Source organism: Macrobrachium nipponense, chromosome 35, assembly GCF_015104395.2.
Source record: "Macrobrachium nipponense isolate FS-2020 chromosome 35, ASM1510439v2, whole genome shotgun sequence".
NCBI classification, from domain to species: domain Eukaryota; kingdom Metazoa; phylum Arthropoda; class Malacostraca; order Decapoda; family Palaemonidae; genus Macrobrachium; species Macrobrachium nipponense.
Window position 1 is genome coordinate 56,798,407 of NC_061096.1, and position 6,962 is coordinate 56,805,368.

The window sequence follows — 6,962 nt, forward strand, 5'->3', positions numbered from 1 at the left end:
TGGACTTCCAGTGCTTCCTTGGATTTCTTAATTAGACAACGAACATTCCCCTGCTCGCACACTGGGCATTGTCTCTTCAAATCAACTCCAACCACTTTTTTTGCCTCGACCACAGGCGACTGCACTTCCGCAGTTTCCAAGACGGACAATCTGCACGTCACTGATATCTACGCCCTTGATCCGCGGCCTTTCTTTAGGCACTCATGAGTCGACTTATGTCGGACAGGACGTCGGCGGACTTTGACCATGGGAGCAAACCCCCCAGTCTTCCCTTCGAACTTCCAACGGTATGTCTTCTCCCAGGAGGCTGGGTCGGGAGCGGGGACAGGTGACCGTTCATCTAGGATGGAAATGGGGGGACGGAACAGCCGGCCTCCTCGGACATGACAATGACCCACTTCTGGCCCAAAACAACTGGCCTCTTCACTTGACTTTCTATTACAAAAGCATGAAATGACATCCCTAAATCCATAACGGGATTTTTTTGCCGAAGAAACTCAAATTTCTTGATTCCATTTTGGGACTCTTAAACATGGAAATTGGTGTTTGGGATCGGTAAACATGGGGATACCTGGGACTGGGAGTTACTAATTGGTACTAGAAGTTGGAGGACTATCAATTAGGTGAACATTAATCAGAGATAAAAGTTGAGAAGGCGAAGTGACGGTTTGTTGTTCTTACTTTCAAGCTTTTAAGTACCCGACTCAAAAGAGCTGCCTTTCCTTTTCCTATCTCTGTCCATTTTATCCAAATGAGCTTGAAAAGTCTCCCAACCTTGTTCATCTAAACTACAGCATTCATCACAAGTTAATTCCTTGCTACAGCACTGACCCCTACATTTAACACATTTGGAGTGCGGATCGTAACATAGTTTAGCTAATCTAGTTTTGCAGCCACTGCTGCAAAACCTTACTGACGATGAACTACCATCAGACATCTTTGCAATAACTTGCTAATTATGAGGCAGCTAACTGATAAAGCAAAAAACTAACCAAGAAATTGTACATCACCAAATAGATATACGTAATCCAAAATGGCAACAAAAGTCGATTACAACAACAAACTACCGGTGTTACCCCATGGCAGGCAGAAAACGAATTGAAGATAGTTAGCTCAGCAGTACCGGGTATTCCTGAAAGTGGGCGGGACTTGTATCACCTACACAGACGATGGCAGCGCCGCCACAGCCGTCAGGAAATTTGAATTTTCTTTGACTGCCAGGTAAGAAAGCGTACAGCTAATGTAATTGTTTGGTAAGTCACTTATGTGAAAAAAAAAAAAAAGTTGACAGGACTGAGGCCAAAGTAAGCTGTATACAGGTAGTACATACATACAGCTTCCCTATATCTGCCCAAATTCAATTTTCACATTTATTGCTTTTAGTACAGAGCTTATCCACACCACTGAGTTGACATTTATTACTCTCACATTGCTGGCTCAATGCATTTGTTTTAATAAAAATATTAAAGCTTACTTAACAAAATGGGACTCCTTACAAGTTCCATGATTAAGGAAACAGAAAATGTTGAAAATTCTTACTTTTTATATAATTTTCTTTTTTTACTTTTAAATAATTGGTTGAAAATAAGTCTTTTAAATTTAAAAATTTACCTATAAGTACGTACTATTTTGCTTTTCAGGGCTGGGTTTATTTGGGATATATTTCATGAATATATCTCAATTTATAATTCAATGTACTTTCTTTTTGGAATTGAGAAAATCACAATCCGACAGTGGGTTTTAATTGCCTACCATCATATTCAATATTCCACAAAGCTTTCCATTTATTCAAGATCTTGTGTTTTGAGATCTTAAAAAATCACTTACAGGAATAAGGAATAATGAATCTAGTTACAGTAATTGCAGCTTTGGCTAGTTAATTAATTAGGGATTTATCATTCCCCTACACCACCAGAGATCCTCATACTTCAATATTTACATCAGTTTCATTATGAATTGAGGAATAAAAAACTACCCTTTAACCAGAGGCTTTTTGGACAATATGTTTGAAGGTATTCTAAAGCACTTCAAAAATGAAGTTTATAACAATCTACTATATGTAGACCATATTGCAAATGATTCTGCTGTGAACACACACACACAGACACACATATATATTATATATATATATATATATATATATATATATATATATATATATATATATATATATTATATATATATATATATATATATATATATATATATATATATATTTTATATATATATATATATATATATATATATACATATATATATATATATATATATATATATATATATATATATATATATATATATATATATATATATATATATACATAATATATATATATATACATAATAAATTTTATATAATATATATATATATATATATTAATATATATACAGTGGTCCCCCCGTATTCGCGGGGGATGCGTACCAGACCCCCCGCGAATAGTTAGAATCCGTGAATGTTTGGAACCCCTATAAAAACGTTAAAAATACCCTATTTTGTTAGTTAAAACTTAAGAAAAAACCACTAAAAATTTTCATACTTGGATTTTTTTTTTAATAGTTTTATCACAAAAAGTGCATTTTATGATGAAATTGATAACAAAAACCAGGAATTTGTGGATATTTCTCATAGAAAAATACCGCGAATGCGAAATAAATTTTCCGCGAATAATGCAGGGAAACGTTCCCGAGAGAAATCCGCGAATGTGTGAGTCCGCGAATCCAGAGAACACGAATACAGGGGGTGGCACTGTTTATATATATATATATATATATATATATATAATATATATATATATATATATATATATATTATATATATACTATATATATATATATATATATATATTACAGAGAAGGCCCTGTATTTGCAGGGAATGTGCACCAGACACAACCCCCTGAATAGCTAGAATCTGCGAATACTTAGAACCTCCCTCTAAAAATGCTTATAACTGCCTATCTTGAAGGATCATATACCAAATGTACGTATACCTAAAGTATCATCCTACATCAAATATACCTTAAATTATTCTTTCTTATGAACATTTTCTAAAATTTAAGTCTTGGTTATTTAAACTTGATGCCGTTCATAATTTTGAAAAAAATTTGTAGATAAATATAAGCAACAAAATTACATATCAGTTTTAGACATGTTTTGCCAACTCTGTATGGCTACGTTATAGTTTAAATCTATGAATTTAAATCTGTGTTTAAATCTATGTTTAAGTTTGTTGGACCGTTGTAATATCCGATAATCCTGGATTATCTCTTTGATTTCTACCCTTTTGACAATTAACCATCTGGTATTCATGATCCTTTTATTTACCTGGTATCTTTTCTTTCCAACTGTATTCATTTGTTCCTTGACAATGTCTTAGTAAAGACAAAAAGTGCTTGGATTTTCTTGCTTATTATCATTTCCTGTGGTATTTGCTTATAAATATGTTTAAAGACAACTTTGTTCTTTCCTTACTTCCCAAATTTCTGCAGTTGTCTTGAACTGACACTCCTTCTCTTTTAATCATTAATTCATTTAGAGTATATCATTGAATTTTTTATATGATATAGAATAGTTTTATATTTCTATTTTGATGTGAAGAATAACTTCTTCACTTTTCACAGTTATTACTAAACTTTGTAATCATTTTGCCTTTCCATGTACTCTGTTATTTAGCTTGCTAACTGTTTCCTCCATTAATTTGAGTCAATTATTAGCAAAGGCACCATACTAACAGAAGTGGTGGAGTACGTACATAGAAATAAATGAGTACATTGAATTTCACAATGGAGCAGCTGAGAAAACTCAATTTGTAGGGTTCACAGAAGTGTAAAGATCTTAAAGCTGTGGAATACAGCATGGCAAAAGTCAAATATATAGGGGCATGTGAAACACATGGAGCAGCTTAGCCCTTAAACGCCGAGCCAGTATTTCCGAAAGTGTCTCCCTTATGCCGGCGGCGTTCACGAGCGAGCGCCGAAGCGGAAAAAGTTTTTTTTAAAAAATCACAGCACACTCAATTTTCAAGATTAAGAGTTCACTTTTGGCTCCTTTTTTTGTCATTGCCTGAAGTTTAGTATGCAACCATCAGAAATGAAAAAAAAATCATTATCATATATAAATATTTGGGAATATATGACAGCGCAAAAAAAAATTTCATATATAATTGTATACAAATCGCACTGTGAGCGAAACGGTTGAAACTAATGAGATAATTATTTTTTCGTTGTATTATACAGTAAATTGTGATGATTTTGGTATATAAAAAATTGTAAAACGATCAAAGCAACACAGAGAAAATATTATCACAATAAGATGCATGAATTCGTAACACGCAGACGTAAAAAAAAGTTGTTTGCAAAAATTCACCATAAACCGAAATACTGTGCTAGAGACTTCCTGTTTGTTGCAAAATGAAGGTAATTGATTGAATATTACTAGACTGTAAGTGTTGTAGCTTACAATTGCAGTTTTCGACCATTTCGGTCGAGTTAAAGTTGACCAAAGGTCGAATTTTTTCTATTGATCATTATTTATATGAAAATATTTCAAAACTGATAAAAGCTACAACCATGGGTTGTTTTTTGTTGCATTCTGCATGAAATTGTGCACATTTTGATACATAAAACTTTATGTAATGGCTAATATAAAATGGTGCAAACATTACAACAACCGGACGAAAAAATTTCTGAATTTTTCGGAACAGTTACTGTGCGGACATAAGGAAAAAGTTTCTTCATAAAATCACCATACATCGAAATATCGTGCTAGAGACTTCCAATTTGTTGCAAAATAAAGGCAAATGATTGAATATTACTAGAATGTAATAGTTTTAGCTTACAATTGCGTTTTTTTACCATTTCGGTCGAGTTAAAGTTGAGGTTGAAATTTTGGCACTTTTCGTTATTTATATGAAAATATTTCAAAACTGATAAAAGCTACAACCATGGGTTGTTTTTTAATTGTATTCTACATGAAATTGTGCACATTTTTATATATAAAACTTTATGTAACGGCTAATATAAAATGGTGCAAACATTACAACAATTGGACGAAAAAATTTCCGATTTTTTCGGCAGTTACCGCGTGGACGTAGGAAAAAGTTTTTTCTAAAATTCATCATAAATCGAAATATTGTGCTAGAGACTTCCAATTTGTTGCAAAATGAAGGTAAATGATTGAGTATTACTAGAATGTAAGTTTCACCTTACAATTGCAGTTTTCGACCATTTCGGTCTAGTCAAATTTGACCGAAGGTTGAAATTTTGGCACTTATCGTTATTTATATGAAAATATTTCAAAACTGATAAAAGCTACACCCATGGGTTGTTTTTCGTTGTATTCTACATGAAATTTCCCACATTTCCATATATAAAACTTTATGTAATGGCTAATATAAAACGAGTTACCTCGCGGACTTAAGGAAAGTTTTTTTCCTAAATTCACCATAAATCAAAATATTGTGCTAGAGACTTCCAATTTGTTGTAAAATAAAGGAAGGTCAATGATTGAATATTACTAGAATATAAGAATTTTAGCTTACAATTACATTTTTAACCATTTCCAGTTTCCCGGTAGAGTCAAAGTCGACCGAAGTTGAAATTTTGGCACTTATATCGTTTTATTTATATGACAATATTTCAAAAACTGATAAAGCTACAACCATGGGTTGTTGTTTGTTATATTCTACATGAAATTGCACACATTTCCATGTATAAAACTTTATGTAAATGTTAACCCTCTTACGCCGACTGGACATATTTTACGTCGACATTTTTTGTCTCCCGTGTGCCGACTGGACATATTTTACGTCGACTTACAAGTTTTTTTTTAAATTTGCGGAAAAATACTTATAGGCCTACCAGCCTAAAACTTATTTGAATCACGCGCCTTTGGGGGATGCTGGGAGTTCCACGGATCAAGGTGTTATTTTGTTTACAATCGTTACGCAGGCGCACAAGCGCGAATTTCTTTCTTGCCGCACCTAAATAGTATCTTGTGACACATCTCGGAAATTATTTCGTCACTTTGACATGAATTTTTGTACCATTGTAAATTAGCCATTACATGAAGTATTATATATGAAAATGTGCGCATTTTTATAATGTAGAATAACAAACAATAAAATACTCATGGATTGTAGCTTTTATCAGTTTTCAGATATTTTCATATAAATAACGATAAATTGCCAAAATTTCACCACCTTCGGTCAACTTTGACTCTACCGAAATGGTCGAAAACAGCGCAATTGTAAGCTAAAACGCTTATATTCTAGTAATATTCAATCATTTACCTTTATTTTGCAACTAATTGGAAGTCTCTAGCACAAATATTTCGATTTAGGTGAATTTATAAAAAAAAACTTTTTCCTTACGTTCCGCGCGGTAACTCTTCCGAAAAAAACAATGATACATGCGATTGTGGTAATGTTTGCACCACCCTTTTAAAATTAGCCGTTATATAAAGTTTTATATATTGGAAATGTGCGCAATTTCATGCACAATACAACTAAAACAACCCATGGTTGTAGCTTTTGATCAGTTTTAGACGATATTTTCATATAAATAATGATAATTGCCAAATTTCAACCTTCTCGGTCAACTTTGACTCTACCGCAGGAATGGTTCGAAAAAACGCACCTTGGTAAGCTAAAACGCTTATATTCTGTAGTAATATTCAAGCATTTACCTTCATTTTTTTTGCAACAAATTGGCAAGTCCTCTAGCCACAATATTTTCATTGTTCCGATACGTAATACAAACCCTCGGTCCTTTAACAATAGGAAGTAAGCTAGCGGCAGCTGGAACGGTCGTAAGCTTCGAACAAGGGGTGAGAACGGTAGTTAACTGCTTGTCCGATCGTCGCGCGCCGCGCGACTGGGAGGTAAACAAATCACTTTTGCTTTATTTTCGGCCGTGTGTGGGAAGGACGTGTTCGTCATCGCTCTGCCCGCTTTGTCGTTTGCTTT